The sequence below is a fragment of the Quercus robur genome, chromosome 10 (assembly GCF_932294415.1).
Source record: "Quercus robur chromosome 10, dhQueRobu3.1, whole genome shotgun sequence".
NCBI lineage: Eukaryota > Viridiplantae > Streptophyta > Magnoliopsida > Fagales > Fagaceae > Quercus > Quercus robur.
In genome coordinates this window covers 16,749,289-16,776,011 of record NC_065543.1, presented here as the reverse complement: position 1 = coordinate 16,776,011, position 26,723 = coordinate 16,749,289, and positions in this window count along the sequence as shown.

Genomic DNA, 26,723 nt, shown 5'->3' with positions numbered 1-26,723 from the left:
AAATGATTGAAAAGTAATGGATCTACAATTATTTTTTCATTTACATTTTAATTAAAAGAAGAAGATTCAATTTGTTAACATTTTCGTTGAAAAGAATAAAATATTAAAAATATCATTTTTACCCAAAAATTATTGACTGATATATGAGTAAGATATTAAAATAATACTTATCATTAATGGGAGCAAAATTCTATGAGATATTTCATATTGATTTTATTTAATGGGCATATTGGTTTTGTTAAGATAGAGTAATTTCCATCCTTTGGACTTCCAAAAAAAATAAATAAATAAATGGCTATGCCTATACATTTTTTGTCAATTAATATTTATATATTTGACATTGTTGTGCCGCCACTAGCAATGCTTTGCTCAGGTGTATGAGACTACAATAGCATGGTATAATTTATGAATGTCGGTAACTTCCCCAGTCAATTATAAAGCCTAGAATTACATAATTTAGTTGGCAATTGTAGAAAAACGATATTATATTTTTTTTCCTTTTTTGAAAAAAATGATATTATGTATCATAAAATCACCCTATGAAATAAGGATCTCGAAAACACCCATCAAAAAAAAAAAAAAAAAAAGATCCCCAAAACGTAAAACCCACCCCTATATAAAAAGGTGATACACATCATATACATCTATTACAAAATATATTAATTATATCATACTTGTGATAGTAATCGTGTATATTTAATTAGAGCATTGATACAAAATCTTTAATAAATACTTGTTTAACTACTTTCATCTCCTTATTTTATATATTTAATTAATAAATTTTTCTTGAACTTCTTTTAATCAAAATTTGTTAGATAGATTATATGTATTTATAATTAAATCAATTATTAATTAAATTATTTTTAGCCGACAATTAAATCTTTAAATCTTACTCGTCTGGATCTTACTAAAACATTAATCATATTTGGAAACATCGGAATTGATGAGATTGGTTGAAAATGATGTTACCCGAACCAAAGTGAAACATCGGAATCTTCTTTAACTATTTCGTTTTATTTTTTATTAAAGAAAGCCAAACATCTCTCCTTGTCTATCTTCTCTGATTAATTAACTTTTAAGACTTTTGAACAATTAACCTACAGAAGCCAGCAGATTCCAACCTTCTAAACAAAGGGGGTAAGAATTGGAGCCCACTGATGACTCAGCCCTCCTTCTTGCTTTTTATCCCACCGTCCATGTTAATAGAATATTACTATTTAATAAAATCAAATCTAAGAGGAGCAAAACAAACAAAAATTTCACAAATGCCAAGACGGGAAGTTATTATTTTGATTAAAATAATAATAATGTTGATCAGTAAAAAATTATTAACTCAAGTGAAAGAAGATATTCCATTTGAGAACGTATGAGTTGATAAGGCTAAGAATATCATTTCACGAAAACGTAATTGACAGATATATGAGTAATATATTAATAATATAATACCTATATTTAACGGGGAAAAATTCTTCGAGAATGATTAAAATATGATTTTTATTTTATAAAACTAATGCACAAAATTTGACTATAAATTTAGTTATTGTCAAAGATTACAACTCGTACTAAAACAATTAACATGGTTACATATTTTTAAATCTAACCATTAAATTATATGTTTTTTATATTCTTAATATACATGTCAAATTTTATGTCATTAATATATATGTCAAATTTCATGTCAATTAAATGCAATTTATTATTTGATTTATAAAATTATACTTTGAATAATTTTAGACTAAGAAAACTTGAAATTTAAGACTTTAATTGATGACATTAGGGGTGTGCACAGTTCAATCGGGGTTGTTTCTTTTCTAAATTTATCATTGAACAGATAGAAATCAATTTTCCCAAAACTGAAACTAATGCACACTGCCAAGGACTAGTTTTCAGACCTACAGTGGTGCGATTTTTTGTAGTCTGTTTAATTGTTTTGAAATATTAAAATAAAAATTCTCTTTAAAAAAAAAATGGGGCTTCATATATAGCCAAGAAAAGTGTTCACTTTTGGGATGGTAGTTAATATAAGAAACCAGTAAAACCATCTTAAGATTGCTCACCGTGTGCTTCACTAAGTTTGAGCATGTATATATTTTCTTACAAATACAGTGTAACTTATTGGAATAAGCAATTTAGGTTTATGTGGAACCTAATCCATACACAACAGTTGGCTTGGCCAAGCTTAGTGAGAGGGGGAAGAAATTGCTTAATTCTCGATGGTGATATGATCAATTTTGGTATGCATATTCTTTTTTGGTAAACAAGTGAGAGATAGGATTCTTGTAGCGCCTTTGAATCAAAATAAGGCTGTTGACTAAGAGCATTCTCATCAAGAGTTTTAAAAGTTTTAGCATTTAGCAACTAAAAAAGCCATTTTATAACATTTAACACATCACTTTACAATACATCCAACATCAAAATTTCTATTTTTTTACCACTTCATTTAAATATTCTTTTTTATTATTATTTTAATTGAAGGAAAGAGAAAGAGTATGAAAGAGAAATTCTTATTTTAATTGAAGTAATAATAAATTTTTTTTTTTTAAAGATTTTAGCTACAGTAGTATGTCATCTTTGACATCCTACACATACTACTGTAGTAAAGGTGTTGAAACTTTTAAGTATAGCACCCTTAATATGGTTGCTTTTTTAGAATCAAATTTTAAAAAATAGCATATTTAGCATTTGAAACCTTTGATGAGAATGCTCTAATTATGAGATAGTAGGCAATTTTATTGTGAAATTTAGAATCTTTTTTTTTTTTTTTAATACAAGATAGAAATTTACTCTAGACTAATCTAAGTATATATGTGTGTGAAACTCCCTTCTAGATACTTGAGCCTCGACCCTTACCCCCTTCACCTTACAAGCACTTGTGGAATGACCATCGCACCAAAGGTGTGTAGTGGTAAAGACATGCATCCTTTATTGGTTAAGATATTGTACATATACATGGTCTTGGTATGCAAGTTTGAGTTCTATGTGTTATATTGTTGACCATTGATGTAAATAGTTGTCCTTACTCATGCATTTGATGTTGGGTATGTCATTGTGGCATGAGATGAGTATTAGTAGACAACTTAATAGCACACACATACACCATGTGGCTGGGAGCAATGGTGTAAAGGTATGTCTTCAGGCTTTTGGTTGGCTTACTCGCATGAGCAACCACCTCTAATGCTTGAGTTGTAAGTAGAGATGAGACATGGAAATGAGATTGTGCATGATTTTTTCTCATGATCATGTAGCTCGGACAAGCCAGATGTAAGACCTCTTAGTTGTTGTGGGTTAGCAGGCTAATAGAAGACTTGAGTTAGGCATTTTGGTAGCGACTAGACTAAGATCTATACAATGTATTAAGTTTTGACATACGCTCTTAGGTTTCGTTTGGGAGGTGATAAGGAAATGGAATGAAATGGAATGATCATAAGGGAATGGAAATTAATGGAATTGAATGGAATGTATTTAAGTAAGGGAAAGGAATGGAATTAAGTAACCTTGATTGGATGTTTTAAAATAAAGGAATGGAAAGGAATGAAAATGAATGGAATGTAAGTAATCTTGTTTTGGAGTAATATGGACGGAATGAAATGGAATCATTTTATGACAATCATTTCATTAAATCTAATTTCATTCCCTCCCATTCCTCCCAATTTCGAGAGGAATGAAAATTTGAGGTTTTAAGGGAATAGAGAGGAATGAATGTTCCCTCCTACCTATTCCATTCCCTCCCACTTAAACTCCCAAACAAGGGAATGGACTTTCCATTCCCTCCATTTGAAACTCCCAAACAATATTCTTTTCATTCATTTCCATTCCATTCCCTTCTCCCAAACGAGGCCTAAGAGAACTCCATTGTAACATGTATTTTATACTACATATGCTTACTTGACCAACTCGTAAATCAAGAAAAGTTTTGAAGGACTTTGGCAATAACCAATTAAAGAGATGATATTAGGGTGTCTAAATGGAGTCAACCATTGGACTTTAGCCAGGAATATAAATATATATATATATATATATATATATATATATATATATACAAGGCTGGCCCTTCCACTAGTCCAATCAAGCAACTGCCTAAGGCCCTCAAGTGGAAGGGGGCCCCAAAATTTTAGAAAAGAAAGGGTAGAAGGCAAAAAAAAAAAAAAAAGGTTTCAGATGAATCTAAAAAAAATCCAACACATCCTTTTGACAAAAGAAAAAAAAAACTGTTATATTCAGTTAAACATTAGTAGCACCAAAAAAAAAAAATTGGTCTAAACAAAATCAATTGTCCCCAAAATAACATCATTATCCTCTAGACAAACCAAAATTCAACAAGATAAATTACAAATCCAATCTAAGAAATTAACCACAAAACAATCACAAATCATAACAAATAAAAAACCTCAAATCCATAAAATTTTTATCGTTTCTCTTTCTCATTCTTGCTCAGCTTCTTTTTCTCTCAGCTCTTGCTGTCTGCCTCTCTCATTCTTTCTCTCCACTGTTGCTGGCTACCTGGTTCAAGCTTCCTCCGATCTAAATCATCTGATCACATCTAATCTGAAAACTCTGAACTGATTGAGGAGTGAGGACTACCAACTGCCTTTTTCTTTTTCACTGCTGCGTTTTGATTCTACAGATGGATGAGTTTTGACTTTTGAGGTATAAGGCTTGGCTTTCTCTACTTTTTATTTGTTAAGACTGGGCTTGTTTATATTGAGTTATGGCTGGACGTATGGGCCTTCAAGGATTTTTTTTTGTTAAGCCTGCGTGTTTTTTTTTTTTTTTTTTTTTTTTTGTGGGTGGTTCTTATTAATAAGACTTGTGTGGCCATCTTGGCATTTTCTTGGCTGGGTTGGGCTTGTACTTTTGTTATGGTTGTACTTATTTTTTTTTTCTTTAATTTTAATCTTGTGTTTATATATATATATATATATATATATTTTTTTTTTTTTTAGTTATTGGTAATATAATGAATAAATCTTTATTTATGCAAGTTGAGATTGCTAAAAACTTTTTATTGTTCAGTGAAACTACAACAATACTTTTTATATAAACCAGGTTCTATTTCTCATTTGCTCTACACTTAAAAGTTATTTTTTTTTTTTTATTTTAGTATTTATAAATATATTGTTTGATTAGAAATGTCTACTAGAAAATATGCATCTGGATATGAAAAACTTAAAAAAAGAAAAAAAGAAGAAAAGCTAATTGAGTCTCAAAAAGGATCAATTGATAAATTTGTTATTAGTAATAAACAAAATATAACACAAAATTTAGATGATAATATCACAAATGAGCAAGAAATTCACCAAAAATAAATTTTAAATGAAATATATCATAATATAAAAATATTAAATAAATATTAATTTAATTAATACATAAGTATAAAAAAAGCCCCATTTTAGTTCTTGCCTTAGGCCCCAAAATGTCTAGGGTCGGCCTTGTATATATATATATATATATATATAGAATATATTGTGAAACCACATAAAACAAAACTCAATGACAGTAATTCTACTTACTTCAAATTCACAAGACTGACCTAAATTGTGTGACATCTTAACTGCAACATATTGTTCTTGAAGATTGTGAGTGTTATTAGCAGGAAATAAACCTCGACACATTGTGTCAAAACTACCAAGTGTTCCAAGTCTATTTGACTCGTCAAAACTACTAGTAAAAGGGTAAATATCAGCTACATTGAAGTCAATAGGGTTTTGCATTGTTTTGGATATGGCAGGACCAAAGGCGAAAGCTATGCAAAAGTGTTTCTAATTTTTTCTTTTCAATGGTTACTTGAGAGTAAGGCTTCTTTCATGTATTTACTGATTTTGAAAATCCCTTTCAATAACCCTAAGTTTGGGGATGGTAAATGGGCAGGTCATAAAAGGGTACTCAATTATCCATTTACATATAAACTTAAAAACTATATTACCCACCCAACCTATTTAATTTTGTAACCCGCCCATTTAATCCAAAATGACCCAAACACCCCCTAGAAATACCAAAATTACAAAAGTACCCACTTAAATTGACAAATTGACTAAAATACCACCTTGCACCTCAAAATTACCAATATACCCTTGGACCTCCCAACTAAAGGCTATACATACCATATTTCAAAGTAATTAAAAAAAAACAAATAAAAACAGAAACCCTTCAGTTTTTACAAAATACCCTTTTAATTCATTCCTTTCTTATTCTTTTTTTAACAATATAATCGTCAATATGTAGTTATTGGGAAATAAATATTAAAATGTGAAAATTAAAGAAAAAAAATTAAGCCCATAACCAAGATGTGGGCCACTGTTTGGGAACTCATTTGCACTAGTTCAAATTGCAAACAATAAACAAACGATCACACACACCTGCAAGTTCCACTAATACTTTTAGTACTAATAAGCCTAACAATTACAAACACAAATAACTCAAACTCACCAATGAATTGTACCTAGGGGAGGTAATTTGTACCCAAAACCATGATCCCACCTATGACCCCACTTAATTTAAGCGAGTCTTGACCCAAGCTGTAGACACTGCATTTTGTATCCATTAATAAATTTTAATCTCTGGTCCCAATGATGAGCCTCACATGTCTACAAAAGGTAATTGAAGTTATTTTGAGACTTTGGAAGTAATCACAACTCAAAAGTGCTCAAATCGCTTTGAAAACGATGCTGAAAAGTGTGCTTTGCTCACTCTTTTGACCATAACTTTTTCTTCCCAAATAATTTTTGAGTGAGATTTATTTCATTGAAAAGTAGACATCTTGGGCTTCAATTTGAACACAATTTTTTCCTAATTTGGACTTATATTGAGTAAGTTATGACCGTTTGAAGTCGAGCAAACCTAGTAGTTAAAATTAGGGTTTTCAAGTATGCATGCATATGCATGAAGCATGCTTGTGTATGCATGCATGAACCTACATACGCAGGCCAGTTTCCAGAAGTCCTGAACTTCATTTTTTATGGGCCCCACCCTAGACCCTTTGGAACGTTCAAAACCCTCTAAATGAGTCTGAAAACCCTAGTTTAAACATATAAATACTCATTTTATGTCTCTAATCAAAATCCTAGTGAGGAAAAGTGTCTCTTCGATTTTTAAACCCTATTTTCTCTCTCAAAAACCCTAGGACAACAGCCACCATGTTTTTTTTACTAAGATTCAAAACCTTTTTCTAGCACAAAAACTAAGGCAGAAACTAGTCTTTGAAGGGATTTCTCAAAACCTTTTCAAAATCTTTTTATTTTTGAGTTGTGATTACCAATGAACTATTGAATACTTTGATTCCTTTGTTTATCCCTTGATCTTGTTGTGTGGGCACTGAGGGGCCAGTTAAACATCAACCAAGTTGTGTTCCAATAAGCAAGATGAGTCTCTCTTCATGGCTTTTCCTTTATTTGGGTTTTATAACTTATGTTCCTTTTGTTCTTAATTTTATTTACATGTTATATATGCTTAGAGATATGTTTTGCTTTGTTTATTTTTGTTTTATTATGTCTCACCATGTTTGGATTGGTGAGTTGAATGATTGAATATATTGATGAACATGTTTTGATGTGTTAAGTGTTGTTCTTGTCTGTTATTAGATCTAATGCATGTTTAGGAATAGATTTTTTTTTTTTTTTTTTTGGATATCTTTGTTGTTAGTTTAGGTTTTTTATTTTTATATTAGAAGCATGTTTAGGTTGTTAGTTTCTTTGTTTTAAGTTTCTGCTCTATTTTTCTGCATTTTAGTTTCTGGGTTAGGGTTTGAGGCATGTATGCTACACATGCTTACGTATGCATACGCATACAACTAGCCCGTGCACACAGGCTTATGTATGTGCACGCATATGCCTATCCAAAAACCCTAGTTTGAGTTTTCTGCTTCTATTTCTTTATTTCTTTCATATAATATGCCTCTGTTTTGACCATTTTCTTATGTTTTTGGGTCTCTGTCTCTCTGTTTACTTGTTGTTGGTTCTTCATATGTTAGATTAGGGTTTGCCCTTTAATGTTTTCTTTGTTTTTCCATAAACATGCATTCACATGTCCATCCATTGATGTATAGGTGCTGTGATGCAATAAGGTAAGTTAGGTAAGTCATGCATTCACATGAACATGCATTTTGGATGATGAACACAATGAATATGTTTGTTTGATGTTTGAGTTATATTTGATTTTAATACCTTGCTACCATGTCTATATTTTTGCCCTTGTGATATCTCGTTTGTTGGCCGCCTTGGATGAAATGATATGATAATGCATGATAGAATGTATGCTAGGTTTCATATGAGTTGCCATGATAGATGTATGTTAGGGTTTTGGGATGATTGATGCCATGTTGATTGCTAGATATATGCTAGTGTGTGTGTGTGTGTGAGTATAGATAACAATATTGAATGAGCCTTTAGGAGATTAAGACGTAAGACACAATAACTGGAAGCCGACCCATGGTTCGAGTGAGGTTGGGTGTTTAACACCTTCCCATCCCCATACCTAAACTCTAAACCCATACTCTGGTAGTAAGATTAGTCCTTCCACGGAAGGGTGCTATATTTATGGTTCCTGGACCTAATTTAGGTGGCGACTCCATCTTTTCTCCACCCTGGTCCACTCGACCAAGACGCACTCCCCCTTTCTTAAGGAGGAAGCCGCTGCACTCACACAACCCGATTAAAATTTTGGGTTAAATGGATAAAAGAATTATTGGGTAATTCATTTAATGAGTCTTAATGGGTAAACCTACTTGTTGGTCTAAGATAGCTTGACTCCGATTAATTAATTCAATTACCCAAGTTGATTAATTAGGTCAAATTACATGCAAATCATGGAGGCACCAACAAATCACCAAATAAACTAAATGCAGCGGAAATTAAATTGATACGGTGATTTGTTGACAAATGGGTAAAACCTCTTGTAAGGCAAAAAACCCCACCAGGTGATTTTAAGATCACCACTCCCAAGAATCAACTAATCAATAATCAAACAGTTACAAATATAAGGAATCTTATCACTACCCTGACCTATCCCAAAATACCAACCTATAGTTGAACCTTCACTTCAATAACCAATTGGACTTGATCTTATAGTAGCATTCTTTCCTTTATTGCACAAATCTCTAATCTGTGATTAACTCATTTGCATGAATCCTAGTAAGTAATTAACTCCACAGTAACCCTTTGATTAGTGTAGTTGATTTGCAATAGCTTTACATAGAAACACCAATAAGATCTTCAATGTTGGTGCTAGAGAATTTGCTTGGTTACAAAACACAAAGGCATACAAGTAATGCAGCAAGAACTCTTTCTTGTGTAGGTGGAGGCTAGGGTTTTAAAAAGAAAACCTTATGAAGCTTTCTAGGGTTAGGGTTTTCCTTCTCCACCTCTTTATTTAAATAGAAGCTTAATGGGCCTTTTAAATAGGCTCTCCTATTCCAATTAGGTTTACACAAACCTTAGGCTTTCCTAGTCCTATAAGGATTATACAAACTTGTAAACAAATAGCCTTTAGGACAGATATCAAGCTTTAATAAATCTCAATAGATCGACAGGTATCAAAGTGGTATTGGGACCGGTAGATTTAGCTTTTCTTGAGCAATTCTTAAGTAATCTTCATGTCTTCAATGTAACCACTTGTAATGATCATCTTGAACCTACTTAGATTTGCCAAAATACAAATAAAGTACATTTTGTCATAGAATATGCCAATTATATAAAAATATGAATCTAACACTACTGAGTATGTAATGATTCCCATCTTTTAAAAAAATATATATATATTCACCTTTTTTGAAATTTAAATGCTTAATAGATTAAAAGAAAAAAATTAACCCAAAACCCTAATTCTCTATTCAGCTGTCAGACTACTCCCCTCCTTTTTCTTTATTTTTGTTGGTTTTCTTTCTCATTTTCCTAGCTACCAAACATATCCTACATGGTCTAATCCCTCTCACCCTCTCTCACATCAAAGCCTCCATGGCCAAAGACTACTGTTGCTTGCCACCAACCAGTTCTCTCCAACTACTTTTGTCTCTGGTGCTAGCACCGGTTTCTTCACCAACAATGGTTTGAGTTTTTAGCTTTGTCTAACAAAATCTTATGATGGCAAATTTTTTTTTCTTATCTAGTCTAATATAATTTGAAGGTGTGTGTGTGTGTGTTTTATTTGGTTATTGGGAAAATTTTAAGGAAATAGAGGAAAGAGAACTAATTTTTTAGTTGATATTGAATGTGAAATTTTGGTGAAAACTCAATTGATTTTCTTTTCCTGATTTATCATATTTCTTTTATTGATGAATAAAGAACCAGATCATTGCTCCTAAATTGATTTTTTGATCAACCAATTAAAGATTATCAATATTTTATTTTTTGGTGAGTTGGATTTTAGTAGGCTATGATTTAATTCATGAGATTTAATTTATTGTTTGTTTAAAATTGTTTTAATTTTATAATGGGTTAAATTGCAAGGTTGAGAATTAAATAGGTTAGGTGGATAATGGGAATTTAATTTATATTTAGACAATAATAAATGGTTAATGGATAACTTATTAACCAACACATTTATGACCCAACCCATCCAATTCACCCTTATTTGTACCTATGTAAAATGTCTATTACAAACACAGTTACACAGAACAAAACAATTATGAATAAAATAAAATAGAAGAAGGAGAAGAGAACTTGATAAAGACGAATAAGGCAGAGATTTGCATCAAGGCTGTATGTGTGTGAAGACATATAATTACATTTGGGCTTCCAATCAACAATCAATTTCTAGTGTACAGCAACTCCAAATATGGAGGAAATATTTTTCAAACTTCAAACTTGTTTCCCATATAATTGCAGCACCACATTCATACTGAAACATTCCATTGCGGTAGCATCTATCCCACTATGAAAATACATAAATTTGTTCTTCAGCGTTCAAGATATGTTTGCATTCTGAACTCATCCCAAGCTGTTTATCAGTCATCGATTTCCAAAAGCCAGAAACTGGGAGTAGAGGCATACGTGCATGTACAAACAAGAATAAATCGGGGATAGAGTTGGGGTTTACCATCTGGATAGAGTTCCTTGCTTTCTAACTTGTCTTGGAAACCCAATTTATTCTTGGAAGCACGTATTGATGTAGAATGTTTACCTACGAAGAGAAACCTTCAAGTATCTTATATCTATGAAACTCAGGTTGTTGATTACCATTTAGGCACAGCATGTTATTGTCTGTCCACTATACAAAATTGCAGGAGGTATAAAAATAAAGATTTGACAAAACTCCTGGAAGATAAACATGCTTTTTTGGCCTGTGGTGTTTGAATGGAATACAAGGAAAAAAGAGAGGCCATGTTATTCTCCCTTGTCCTCCTCAAAATCCTTTCTTTTATCTCTAGCTTGGTGGCCAAATCTCCCGCCACCATTATTCCAACCTCCAGGGAGCAAGATAGCCTCCTCTTCGAAGTCATCCCCCGTCTCCTCTGAATATGCATATCTGCACAAACCCAAATCAAATCAATTTTCATGAAGGCCAGTTTTCTAAGAAAAACTGTTCAAAACAACGATAAAATGGCGTCTTAGTTGTCATCAATGAAAACTAGCTAAGTGGTTCATGGAGCAAGAGCATCAATCTCCAAAATATTCATCGAGGTAGAGTGCCTTGGAGTGGCTATGTAAATGTACATGTTTGAAAATTTCCAAATTTTATTTTATTTACTATTATTATTTAGTTTTGCAATTTACATCTTCAAATTAAAAGAAGATAGCTTAGTGACATAAACTGAATATAATCTAATGGTGTTAGCATGTATCCATCCATTCAGCTATCTGCTTAAATTCAAGTTCATGCAAGTGCACCTTATAGATGAAGCTAAAATAATGAGGATCTAAATTATTTAGCTATTCCATCTTTTTGGGAAACAATTAGGTTCATGCAAGTGCATCATGTGCCTGAAGCCTGTTGATAATAAATTAGACCTGAACTCTTCCATATGTGTGCTCTCAATTTCATCAATCCACCTTTTGGTGACAAATTTGCTCCAAAAATACCAACTTGCAGTCCAAAGAGCAGCTCCATTTACTCCTGTGGTTGGTTCAGGCACCTAGTTTTCAATTTACATACTTTCTAAGAAAGGAATGTTCTTGGTCCTACTCAATTTCCTGGGAAATAGTAGGCCTCCTAATTCTGAAGACCACACTCTAAGCTGCCCCATACATTCAATAATAATGCAACAACCTATACTACAAATTCATTCGCAACATAATACTGGTTTCAAAAATAAACTCTGCCCCTGATCTCTCCATATATAATCTGAAAATAACCAAAGCTGGACATTGGCTGTACTAGTGACCCATTGGCTCTTATTTTGGGTTTTATTTGAATTTAACTGCTAATAAGTAGTAAAAACCCAGTGTTATGGTTTCAAGAAATTCAAATTCTACTAGATATGGAGGTCAGCCACCTATAAATATGGATGAAAGAATTTCAATTTGAATAATTCAACGAACATTGCAGTTGAGATTCTAAGGTGTGAGACTCAGTTATACTTCAACTTCTATTTTTCCATTGAAGCTTCTTCTTTTATAAGTAAAAATTCATTAAAAAAAAAGGCAAGAAGGGCGCCACCCATTTATGCAGAAAGAGTGTACAATATGAGTTGCAGAATCAAATTTGAAATTTCACATGTTTCTCAAAATCATCTTTCAATCACTGATTACTTCATTGATTTCAAATGTGTCTGGAATGAATTGGTGAATTATGATCCATATCCTGAATATTCATGTGGAGCAATGAAGATCCTTGACGAGAAAAATGATTGTGATTATGTGATGAGGTTCCTCATGGGACTGAATGAGAATTACAGTACAATCCGTAGTCTGATTTTGATGAGTGATCCCATCCCTGACATCAACTAGATCAATTCACTTGTGATTCAAGAACAATGACAAAAGAGTATCAACAATGCTGGTGCTAGTTCTGGTTCTAACAATGTTTAGATTGAGGCTACTGCACTATACTTAACTTTTGGTTGTAATGGGAGTTACTTCAATTCTAATTCCAATGGTGGTTCTAGGTTCAATTCTGCAAATAGAGGCAATAATTGTAAAGACAAGGGCATGTCTACCATTTCTGCTAATCAAGTTTCTACTATTGCTGGTGGTGCATCCAGTTCTTCTGTAGCTATGAACAATGTTACTCCAATGGATAAACCAGGCATACAGTGCTCAATTTGTCAATTACTAATGCCCATCTCATAGAGAAACACGTGTGTAGGATGCCATTGACAAAATATGAATTTTTTTATTCATTTAAAAAAATTGGTGAAAGACCAAATATGATTCCTTTGGAAATCAAAGACTTCCATTGTAATTGCCAATTATTTGTCATTGAACTTTATGCGTCTCATCTAGCTTACATGCTGTCCAGTTACTCTTATAAATCTTTAACACTTATTAAGAATGTAGAATTGCAATCTTTATAAAAAGGGAATAAAAAATGTAGAACATAAACTCTTCAATTTATTTAAATTAAAGTTCCTTGAATCCACCAAGACAAACTCTAGAATATACCTTTCTCAACAATTTTTTTTTTTTTTTAAATCCAGAATCTACCAATAAATTTACTAAAATTAAAGTAATACTAGACTTTTATTTTTATTTTATAGACGGCAAGCCTATTTAAAATTTTAGAAAACTTATTTCTAAGTAAAAATATTCTTAAAAAGATTTTAATTGATAAAATGTTATTTTTTTTATTAAAAAAACTATAATTGGATTAAGAAGCACTAAACACACCTACAATTCCTATTTGTTGAAATGGTCCCTAACATATCAAATGTGACAATTTAGTTTCTAACCTTTTGGTATTACGTTAAAATAATTCTTTCTATTAAGAGGTGAATGAAAAAAGCTAACATAGTTAACAAGATGATAAAAAAGAAAGAAAAAAACAAATTGTTTGAAAATAGTCTCTACTGTGCTGCCCAAAAAACAAATTCACTAATAGCAAAATTAAAGAAAATTTAACCCAATCAATCAATTTTACCCCAAAAAAAAGCCCAACCCTTAAAAGAATTTGAATCAAAACTAATCTATGAGCTAAACTATTTGGTCACCCCATCAAATTCTAGCTATGAATGTTATCAAAATTAGCCTTCACAACAAAATGAAAGAAGATATTTTGACAAACGCTTTGATGTTTTACATTGAAAGGGACAAAGCTATAACATTTAGTACGAATTCTATCACAGATAATTTCCAAGACTTAAAAAAGTCAAGTTTTCTTTTCATAAATGATTGCACTGTAACATATTAAGGAACAATGATTTTATATCTTGGTCTTTGTTGAGAGTTTATAAATATTAAATAAATTCTTATTTGAAATTTCATAATTTTTTTTTTTTCATATTCCGGCCCCTCCTAACTCAAAGCCTTGTCTCCATTCCTACATGTTGAAACTTTAGTTTTTATCCCAAAAAAATTAAATAAAATGACACTTTTGTTATCCAAATCATATATTATCATATTCATTTTTATTTCCTGTGTGTGTGTGTATATATATATATATATTCAGGATGGATCGAAGGTGAGTGGTCAATGTCAAGTTCCAACCACAAAAGTTAAGAGTGAAGGCAAAATGGTGCAACAGAGAGCGAGTAATGTTGGTAATTGCTTAAGTCATAATGCCTAAAATAACATAATCTATTAGCTATTTACATACAGTTAGAGCAGGGGATCACAAAGGTTTTAAAAAAAAAAAAAAACTGTTAACTGCTAGGCTACATTTTCCTTATATATATATATATATATATATGTGTGTGTGTGTGTGCGCGCGCTGTAAAATTCTCCTACAAAATTATTGAAGTTTTATTGGATTTCGTTTTCTTTTTTTTTTAAATTTATAAATTTTTACACTTTGAATTATACTTATTTCTTTCTTTATTGGAGGAACCCTCGTCATTCCAGTACCATTAGGCCTAACCCAAGTAGGCCCAATTTTGTAGGACCTAGTTTTACGTCGCGACTCCATAGGCAAAAATGGCCCATTACCATCAATTTTGGAAATAATTTGCCCAGAAACACTGTTTCTGAAATATATAGTAATGTACCACATTTTCAGGTACTCGAGCTTGGTGAGCTCGAGTACCATGTTTTTTTAATCCACTGTCGCCCCATATTCAAGGAGCCCTATAGTGGCGTTTTTAAGCCCTATAGTGACGTTTTCGGACCCTATAGCGGTGTTTTTAAGCCCCATACCAGGTTAAGGGGCCCTATAGTGACGTTTTCGGGCCCTATAGCGGCGTTTTCCTGCAAAAAATTTTTATAAGTCCCCATAACAGGTTCAAGGGGCCCTATAGTGGCGTTTTTAAGCCCTATAGTGACGTTTTTGGGTCCTATAGCGGCGTTTTCCTGCAAATTTTTTTTATAAGTCCCCATAACAGGTTCAAGGGGCCCTATAGTGGAGTTTTTGGGCCCGAAAACGTCACTATAGGGCTTAAAAACGCCACTATAGGGCTCCTTAATATGGGGCGACAGTGGATTAAAAAAACATGGTACTCGAGCTCACCAAGCTCGAGTACCCGAAAAAGTGGTACATTGCTATATAGTTCAGAAACAGTGTTTCTGGGCAAATTATTTCCAAAATTGATGGTAATGGGCCATTTTTGCCCGACTCCATAGCAATCTTCGGGAGTTCGGTCGAACTGAGTCCATATTAAGTTATTAACTAGTACATTGCTTAAGTAGGTCAAAGTCAAAGTCAAACACTCTCTGGGAATCCTAATTATCAAGCCTTTTTTTTTTTTTCAAAGTGGATAATTAGATTAAGCAAAATTAAGTAGTACAAAGTTTTTTTTTTTTTTTTTTTTTTTTTTTTTTTTTTTTTTTGAGAAGAATCAAGTAGTACAAAGTTGAAGTTACATAACTCCTCAAGCATCACCTAACAGCTGAGAAAAAAATACGAGGAGGATTAGAATATAACATAACAAAATCAGAAGCATAATTTCCTTCCTTCGCCAAAGTGAATAGATTTTTCTTTAATATTTTTTTATATGAGAACAAATGAATATATTTTTAATCCTTAAATTATTGCTTTTCTTGATTCTCTCAATATTTTGGCTTTTAAAACCAGAGATGGGCTTGGATTTCAAGTTAAGAAAACCAGAGTATAAGTTAAATATAAAAAATATAAAAAATATATATATATAAAATGAAAGTAAAATTCCAAATAAAAATCCAATTAGTATTAATAAACTATCAACAAAGACAAAGTCACAAAATACCATTATTTCTTACTACATTACAGCATTTGCATCAGTTTATACAAAAATTTATATTTATTTTAGCATAAAAACTTACTTTTTTTTTTTCTATTTTATATACTTACTTTTCAAAATACCTCACATCAAATTATCTGTGTGCGCCGGAAGTGAGACTATTGGGCCTGACCTCACTTGGGCTCACAACTTACTTGTAATGTGGGCTTAGGATTTCCTACTTCGGGTTGTTCTCAGCACAGAGACTCAACGTAGTTACTCCTCTCTCTCTCTTTCTCTCTCTTCCAGGATCACTTTTTTCTCTACTCTCTATTTTCTTGAGAACTTTTCAAAAACCATTTCTCTCTCCATCTTCTCATATTTATAACTCTAGATTAATGGAGAGATCATGATTACTGCCATAGTTAGTGCAATTAGGGGTCCAATATCATCAGTTGTAAGTGGATGGTTAGGTGGCAGTGGAATGTGGTGAATGTGGCCTTGGAACTTGGTTCCAACTCAAGTGGGAATGCTCGGCAGTCATGTTCCCTGAGCGCTGCCGGGCATGTAATGGTGTGTTCGGATGTCAGTCCTTCTTTATTATTCAAGAATGGTTTGCCGAGCAAGGGTCAGGTGATGAAACTTGGGACTACAATTTGTGCGGGTTGGGTAGAAAGAGATTGGGGATGTAGGCCATGCTGCTGGGCCTGAATTTAAGGCCCAAATGGATCTGGGTACCACGGTGCCATACATTAGCCCCCCCTCCCCCCCCCCCCCCTTGATTCTTGCTCGGCTACTGGGAAGAATCAAGGAACCCAAAGGGCATTCATGTTTGGGGAAATTAACTAGTAGAGATTTGGGCGGTTACGGAAACCCATTAATGCACTCTCAAAAGACACGTTGTTCCGGGGTGCTAGGTTCAGTTGTCATTATTACCTGATGGTTCGTGAACCGAGGCGGTGCACATGTCAGTTGTCAATGGCATCTGTAGAGTTTTTTCGCTAATCGTGCCTCATTATTGCTGATTGAACGTCTATCTGTCCTCTTTGGCCTCTATAAATAATTCATCACAAAACAATTTTTTCACTTTTTCACTCCCCACTTCCTGAGTTTTTTCTCTGCCGAGCATTCATTTGTGTGCTTATTCACCAGTCCAGAGACCCTTTCTTTCCTAGAGCCCAAAGTAAGTTTTCTACCTCCTTCTTTTACTTCATCTTCTTTCTTTGAGTTTCTTCCTTCAATATTAGACTTTAAAATGGGTTATGCCTTCCTTCTAGACACTACAGCATCTTTAACCACATTTAGGCAAAAGTTTGACATTCCCGATGATGTGGAAGTGTCATACTGCCACGAGAGCGAAATTGCTCTCCACAAAGGGCGAGGTACTGCTTTCTTTCCTTTAATGGCAATTCTAGAGGGCAGGGTTAGGTTTCCCGTGGACCCTCTCTTAGTCAACACACTTAGGTATTATGGGCTGTACCCCGACCAACTCCCCCCCAATTTTTACCGGGTAGTTAGTTGTGTCGGTAGGTTGAACCATACTTTCAATTTACAATTGGACCACCATGATATAAACCACATGTACAGTCTTTTGTGGGAATAAGAATACCAATTATTACATAAAAAATAGAAATACACATGTACGGCTGATATCATGCCTACCTGACTCAAATAGGAACTCAGCCAGGGAGTTCGTCCGGGTGCGCGGCAATTGGTTTGCCAGAGAAATTCCCTGCCCCCTCTCACGGCGTGAAGTGGGTTCATACCAATCTCTAACTTAACTACCTTTCTACTTGTGGTAGTTTTATTTATTTGGACATTAACACTGTATCTCACCTCCTTATATGCATATATATATATATATATATATTTTTTTTTTTTTATAGATGGTAAAGTGTTCGTCCCGGATATCAAGGCAGCCCGTGTTAAGGACCTGAATTTTGTACTCCGATCTGAGATATACATTCATTGGGACGGGCAGCTTCCAGCATCCCATCTAATTCTTGGAGTTAAACCAGTCTATTCCACCGAGCAGTCCTTCAAGCAAGCCCTTTTGGTTGACAGCCCCCTCTTGTCATACATTGACGTTCAGCACATGAATTTTCTTCCGCCGAAATTTACAGTGGGAGAAGCTCGAGAACTGGGTAGGCAATATACTTGCTCGGATGAACTTGTACCATTGCGGGACGAGTCGGTGGAGTGCGTGTCCCAGCATCTCCGAGAGCTTGCTTACGCACCTATCCAAGAAGAAGCTCCCATCCAATAGGAACTTGCACAGCCCGAAGAACCTGCTGAACTCGAGGCTCCTGCGGAGGAAGCCGAGCAATTTGTCGTTGATATAACCGACCTTTCAGATACCAAACCTTATCTTAGCGAAGATATGGTGACCCAGAGGGCCATGACCATAGACCGTTTCGTGCTCAAGCCACGCAACAGCAATCGCCTCAAAGCCAAGGTCAAACGCCTCCCTCCCCCCCCCCCCCCACCTCCTCCCCAAACAGGAAGAGCCCGAAAGAGGCAATGCGTTGTCGAGCATACATCTACCGGTCCGGGAGATACAGTAACCCGGACTCCCCCCAACTATCCGACGGCATTGTCATTCAAGAGCCGTAGATCCAAGTCGAGACAAGTGTGGCATCCTCTTCCCAAGCCGCGCAGGCGTGGCAGCCCAAGTTTCTGTTAGACAGCAAGCTACTTCCTGCGAGTGCTTGTGTGCGAGTTTGGGAAAAAGGTGAAGGGGGTCGTGTTGCTCAGAGTCTGGCGTAGGGCCTCCTTCTGCCTGAGGATGTGCACGCCTTCAAAGAAGTGACGGGGGAGTCTATGGGGCGAAAGCTGCAGTGGCACACTATTGTAGTAACCCCTATGCGTATTTACTATTTTTCATTTACCCTTCCTTTCATTGTCGTACTAATTCTTGTTGTTTTGTTAGGCTGCTCAACTGGCCCACATCCTTGATGGTCATGTAAAATAACTTGCCGAGGATGCTGACCGAGAGAAGGTTGCTAGGGAGACAGCTGTTAAAACAGCTAAGGAGAAAATAAAGGCAACTGATATTGTCAAAAAAAGCTGCTGTCGCGGAGAAGGCTAGGGCGCTGGCAGAGAAGAGGTCTACGGAATTCTTGGCAAAACAAAATGAGACGGATCTTAAGTTAGTTGAGGCAATAAGTCTGAGTACTGCTCAAGCCAAGGAACTCGCCGACCTAATAGCAGCTTTAGAGGCTTGTAAGGAAAAATGGTACAATGAAGGATTCGCAGACACCGAGAATTCCGCGGAGCCGGTTGTGAATCAGGCTAGGAGGTTGGGTTTTGAGGTCGGTTGGTTTGTTGCTTTGCAAGCCTTAGGGGTCCTTGAAGATCCTCCTCTGAGAGATCCCGACCAAATACCCTTCCCGAGCTTAACCCCAGTTGTGCAAAACCCCCCGATGCCTGTTGACGAGGAGGAAATGGCGAGCATGAGGGAACTGGTGGAACAGATTAACGCTCACGTAGAGTTAGATGACATGGAAGCCACCAGTATTCCCCGTGTTGGTGATCAGCCCGGAGGGGACTTGCTTTCTCCCATAGCCGACCAGCAGCAGACCGAGACAGCCACCCAGACAGAACCTACCGATCTAAGGACTTGATTGCCGAATCGACTCCTTACTGCTTGTATTTATTTTTATTATCTTTTAATATTCTATCCTTTCTAGTTAATTTGCCTATGTCACCGAGTGGTTGTGACTAAACAATTGCTTTATTTCCCTGGCATATCTCTTGTGCGGTCACCGGGTTTGGTGACGAAACATTGATTTTATTTCTCTGTTGACTTTATTTGAATGATGATTTGTTTGCCAAATATTTTCTTTGATCATATTCATGAATGCTTAGCTACTGCTTTGTTCTGTGTTGTTGCCTCATTTTTTTATTTTATTTTATTGTTACCCCTTTTCTTTTTACATGTATGGCCAGGGATGATTTGTAAGGTAGAATAATTCAAACCCTAGTTATTGGAAGTTTTACTCAACACATATTTGCCTTCTTAAGAAGATGTACAGTAGGCTTCCACTTCCACGGGAAGTAAGTTTCTGTCCTTAGGATATTATTTTTTCAGTATAAGGTTTTCATCTTCTCGGTGATAGTAATTGAACCGAGAACCAGGCTTCTGTCCTCGGGATTTTTTTTTTTTAGTATAAAGTTTCCACCAGCTTGGTGATAGTGATCGAACCGAGAATGAGGCTTCTGTCCTTAGGATTTTTTTAGTATAAGGTTTTCACCTGCTTGGTGATAGTGATCGAACCGAGAATGAGGCCTCTGTCCTTGGATTTTTTTTTTTTTTTTAGTATAAGGTTTCCACCAACTCGATGATATTGATCAAATCGAGAATGAGGTTTCTGTCCTTAGGATTTTTTTTTTTTTTTTAGTATAAGGTTTTCACCTACTCAGTGATAGTGATCGAACCGAGAATGAAGCTTCTGTCCTTAGAATTTTTTTTTTTAGTATAAGGTTTCCACCTACTCGGTGATAGTGATTAAACCAAGAATGAGGCTTCCATCCTTAGGAATTTTTTTTTTTTTTTTTTTAGTATGAGGTTTCCTTCTACTCGATAATAGTGATCAAACCGAGAATGAGGCTTCTGTCCGTAGGATTTTTTTTTTCTTTTAGTATAAGGTTTCCACCTACTCGGTGATAGTGATTGAACCAAGAATGAGGCTTCTATCCTTAGGATTTTTTTTTAAAAAAACGTTATTTGGTAATACTAAATAACTAATAATGAAATTGAATAGAACTGTAACGAGGAACCTCATCATCATATTGGCTAATGCAATGTACAAATTCAGACTTACACTTCTACGCATAGATAGTCAGTGGTAAAACTTCTTAAGATTGTGGACATTCCATGGCCGAGGAAGTGGCTTCTCGTTAAGGTCTTCTAAATAGTATGCTCTCATGCCTGCAATGGCAATAACTCTGTACACTGGTTGCTGTATTCCTTGGTCTCTCAACAACACCGTGCTCATGGCATGATTGGACACTAAGAGGTACATGAATAAATCTTCCCCGAAATCTGTGGCCATTAACATGGGTATTTGCATCAGATAATCCTTCAAATCTCGAAAGGCTCTGTCACACTCCTCATTCCACTGAATTCCCTTCCACCTCTTCAGAAGCTGATAAAACGGTCTACAGCGATCAGCAAATTTGGAAATGAACTAGTTAAGTGCAGCTAACATCCTAGTCAATACCTGTACTTCTTTTGGATTGCTTGACAGATTGAGGTGATTAACGGCTTTAATCTGATCGGGGTTGGCCTCTATTCCCCGATTGGTGATCAGATATCCCAAGAACTTACCGACCCCCATACCAAAAGTGCACTTCTCAACATTTAGGCGCAACTTATGTTGCTGAAGCACATCAAACACCTCCTGAAGATCTTCTACATGCCGAACTTCCTACTGACTCTTTACTACCATATCGTCGATGTATACTTCTATCGTACGCCCAATTTTATCCTGGAACATCCTCGTCATCATCCGTTGGTACATGGCTCCGGCATTCTTCAAACCAAATGGCGTCATATTGTAGTGATAGTTTGCATCCGGGGAGATGAATGTTGTCTTTTCTCGGTCCTTAGGTGCCAGGGCAATCTAATGATACCCTTGAAAGGCGTCCAAGAAGCTCATCCTTGGGTGTTCGTATGTGGCATCTACCAATTGGTCGATCTTGGGCGTAGGGAACGGATCTTTCGGGCATGCCATATTTAAGTCCGTGAAGTCCACACAAACCCTCCACTTGCTGTTCTTCTCCTTCACTACCACGGTATTTGCTAACCATTCCAGGAAGAAGATCTCCCTTATCACCCTAGCTTCCTTCAACCTCTAGACTTCCAACTTTACCGCATCAACATACTCCTTGGCCACTCTCCTTAGCTTCTATTTCTTCGGGGGGAATGATAGGTCCACATTGAGCTTATGGACAATGAACTCAAGGTCCACCCTAGGCACGTCATATGGACTCCATGCAAAAACATCCACTTTCTGTACAAGGAATAACAACATTTCTACTTTATCCTGGCTCTTCATGCCTGTCCCTATTTGAAAATACCTATCAGTATCTGGTAATATTTTAATCTTCATTAGCTTCTCTGCACCACTGGCCCCCATTTCTTCTTGGGACTACTATAATTGCTACGAAGATGCCTCCTCGGTGGTTTCCTTCTGTTCAGCCTGCTTGCCCTTCCAACTAACTACGGCAACTAGGCATTGCCTAGCCACTTGCTGGTTTCCTCGTACTACCGCAATGCCCTGCTCGATAGGAAATTTAACCTTCACGTGCAAGGTGGACGGAACAGCTCTCATTGCATGAATCCATGGCCTTCCTAAGATTGATGTGTATGGGGAGAACGACCTGACTACTATGAAGGTCACCATCACTTCCTTACCTTCCATATTTACAGGAAGGGAAATTTGGCCCTTGGGAATTACCACCCTTCCATCAAATAAGACCAGTGGCATATCAAACCTCATCAAGTCCTGATTTTTTAATCCAAGCCCCTCGAACAAGTTCGGGTACATTTCGTCGTCCCCACTTCGTTGGTCTATCATCACCCTTTTCACTAAGAAGTCACTTATTCGCATCGTTACTACCAACAGTGGTTGAATAGTCCCCTTGAGATCTTCCTCATCAAAAGAGATAGGCAGCCGGTCAACTTTTATCCTCTTTTCGGGAGGTCGCTTTTCCGAGCAATTTTCTTTGGGTGCCACTATCAACACCCCTTTTCTGGTTATAATCACACCCCTCAAGGCGGCATAGATGACCTTAATCACCCCTAACGGCGATGGGAGAGGGTTCCCTTTTTGTTGAGCGCCATGACCAGCATTCCAATTTCCGGAGTTCACTACGAACTCTTTTAAATATCCTACCTTCACCAGTTACTCTAAGTGATCTTTTAATACCCAGCACTGTTCGATGGTATGCCCCTTATCCCTGTGGTAAGTGCAATACAGATTTTGATTCCTCCGAGACGACTTTCCCCCCATCTTGTTCGGCCACCTAAAGAATGGTTCGTTCTTAATCCGGTCCACAATTTTTTGTACCGGTTCCTTGAATGCCACATTCACCCCCCCCCCCCCATTTGCACTTCCAGTTCCTGCGTCCTGAAATCCTTCCTTAGTCTCGGGGTAAAAACGCCTTGCTGGGAATGATTCAGCAATGAGGCCTCACCCTTATTTTGCAGCCGATCATCCTTGAGGCGTTTTTACTCCTCAATATGCCTCATAAGCTATCTCATATCCTCAGGAGGTTTTCTCATTAACGACTCCTGTAGTTTAGAGTCCTCGGGTAGCCTCATTCTGAAAGTGATTGCTGCAATCTTCTCATTACCCCCACCAATTTCATTGTATAACTCCTAATACCAGCTGGCGTAACTCCAAAGGGTTTCGCTGACCTTCATCTTTATGGATAGTAACGTGTCCACCGGCTGAGGCACCCAGCTGCATGTCACAAACCAAGCACCGAATTCCTGGATCAGCTCGGTAAAACTGTGAATGGAACCTTTTTGCAACCCATTAAACCATCTTAACATCGTGGGGCCGAGACAGGAGGGAAACACCTTACACATCAGTGCATTGTTGTGTGTGTGCAAAGATATCATATGGATATAATGACTAACGTGCTCTACCGGGTTTGTTTTCCTATTGTAGAAGTTAAATGGCAGTTGTGTAAATCTGCTCGGCATAGAGGCCCGTTCAATTACGTTTGAGAACGGCGACCGAGTGGCTCTTTGTAAGGCTTGGCTCATAGCATCCATAGCAGCATTGTAGGGTTGCCATTCCTCCAGGGAATCCAAACCACGGTCGGCATATCCTCTTGATTATGAATGGTCCCGACGTTGACATGACTCTCAAGAATGGGAGCGATTCCTGCATCGACGTGATTCTCAGGAATGGGAATGATCCCGGCGGCAACGGGAATCAGACTGGTTGGATTCATCCTCTCCTCGATTTCCCATGCTACCATCCTTCCTTTCTTAGTTATCTCGATCCCTTCCCTGGCGCCAATCTCTAGCCTCCAACTCCAAATCCTTTACCAGTCTGCGCAACTACTCCAACTCCTGGTCTTTCTTGTCAAATTGCCCGTGCCCTAAGGTACCTGACATTGTTCGGTGAGTCTAGTTTGACCCCTTCCTAAGGCCAAATTCTTCCTCTCTTCGCTCATGCTCCTTATTCTCACGCCTTTTTTGTCGTTTCTCCTGCCATACGGATTCCCGAGAAGACCCCACAGATCCGCTCTTAGCATGGCCTCCCGAACATTCTCCAGACATTTTCCCGTGCGTGAGTCTCAATCAAACCACAGTTTCATAGGATAGCCCTACGGTGGGCGCCAATTGTACGTGCCAGAAGTGAGACTATTGGGCCTAACCTCACTTGGGCTCACAACTTACTTGTAATGTGGGTTTAGGATTTCCTACTTCAGGTCGTTCTCGGTACAGAGACTCAACACAGTTACTCCTCTCTCTCTCTCTCTCTCTCTCTCTCTCTCTCTTCCAGAATCACTCTTTTTCTCTACTCTCTATTTTCTTGAGAACTTTTCAACAACCATTTCCCTCTTCATCTTTTCGTATTTATAGTTCTAGATTAGTGGAGAGATCATGATTACTGCCATAGTAAGTGCAATTGGGGGTCCAATATCATCAGTTATAAGTGAATGGTTAGGTGGCAGTGGAATGTGGGGAATGTGGCCTTGGAACTTGGTTCCAACTCAAGTGGGAATGCTCGGTAGTGATGTTCCCTGAGCGTTGTCGGGCATGCAATAGTGTGTTCGAACGTTAGTTTTTCATTATTATTCAGGAATGGTTTGTCGAGCAAGGGTCAGGTGATGAAACTTTGGACTACAGTTTGTATGGGTTGGGTAGAAAGAGATTGGGGATGTGGGCCACGCTGCTGGGCCTGAATTCAAGGCCCAAATGGATTTGTATAGTGATGATACCGAAAAATCAACAGTAAATCACACGGTTTTTATGTGCTCAAAGCAATACTTGCACAACACAAAAAGAGAAGACCCAACAAAGAGCACCGATGTGGTGCCGGGCAAATACCCTCCGACGGTTAAGTTAGAACTTTTCACCACTCTAGAATGCCAGAGCTGGGGTAAATTATGCGTACCTTGGTTAGTGAGGGTATTGGAGCTTTTATAGTAATAAAGGGTTGACATCTTTTCTTTGGTTTAGAAGTATTTTCCTTATAGGAGTCATTATAAACATATTTTGCGGAACCCTTTCCCTGTAGGAGTCTTTCTAAGCGTAGGGCACAAGATATTTCCTTGTATACGCATGCGTGGAGGCCAAGTAAGGTTATGTTAGAACCATCAGTCTCGTGCATACCCTTTAGCTTAGTGTCGTCAGCTTTCCATCGCCTCCCAAGTTGACCTCATCAACTTCAAGCTTTAGACTCCCTACTGTCGTCACCTGTTAATGGCCACAAGTAAGACCGATGGGTTTGTATGGTACGTCGCTCTATGTCTTTGTCGTTAGTGAGTATTCATATTTGCAATATTATCCGTATCAATTGCCCCCTACTCCATAGCTTCGTCACCTTAAGCTGACAGGTTATGGAGTTTGAAATTTATTATTTAATTTTCTTTTTCTTAGGAGAGAGAAAAAAATCATGTATGGGCGATTGCCTTGAGTGGCCTTTATTTAATGCATGGACACATGGCGCAACCCCATTGGCTCCACTTCTGGACAAAAGCGTCGCTTCGTCTTCTGTGCATATATATATATATATATGTATGTATGTATATCTCATTTTCTCCCATTTCATTTTTACTGATCATCAGAGAGAACCCATCACTTCAAGGACTTCACTCAGGCCATCATGCTTTCATTGCTTTTGCTGGGACCGTCTCTTTTCACGAAAAAATCTGCATTACTTTGTAAGTCACTTTTACTCTTACTTCCTCTCATTTTTTTACTTTTATCTTAGTTGAATGTGAAACTTTTTAAGGCCATCAACTTAGGTTCTTAGAATACCTCCTTTGCTTGTAAGTAGTCAGATGTCCAGAGAAGCAACGAGTGAACAATCGTCAGTCCGCGAAGGAGCGGGCTACAACGAGGTCTTCCCATCAGGTCATAAGCCCGAGGAGGGCTTCTCCTAGTCTTCAAAGAAGGAAACGTCAGCCCAACCTTCTGACGAGGAAATGGAAAGTTATGGGGAAAAAGATGAGGTAGTAAGCGAGGGTGAAAAAAAGGATGATGAGGAGGAAGGGAGAGAGAGTGACGGGGATGAAACTGACAGTGACGAGGAGGTCATAGAGAGTACCTTAGGAGGCCCAAGAGATTACTATCCCTTCATTCTTCCTGAAAAATGGACAGTTAATGACTTTTTGCCGACGATGTCGGAAAAGATTTTCAAAACTTTACGTGCCTATTTCCAAATTTCGGACAACATCCTAATCCATCTCCCTAGAAAGTTTGAAAAGTGTTATACAGGGAAGACCGCGGACATCGGCATGTATGATGCCATGTTCGTGG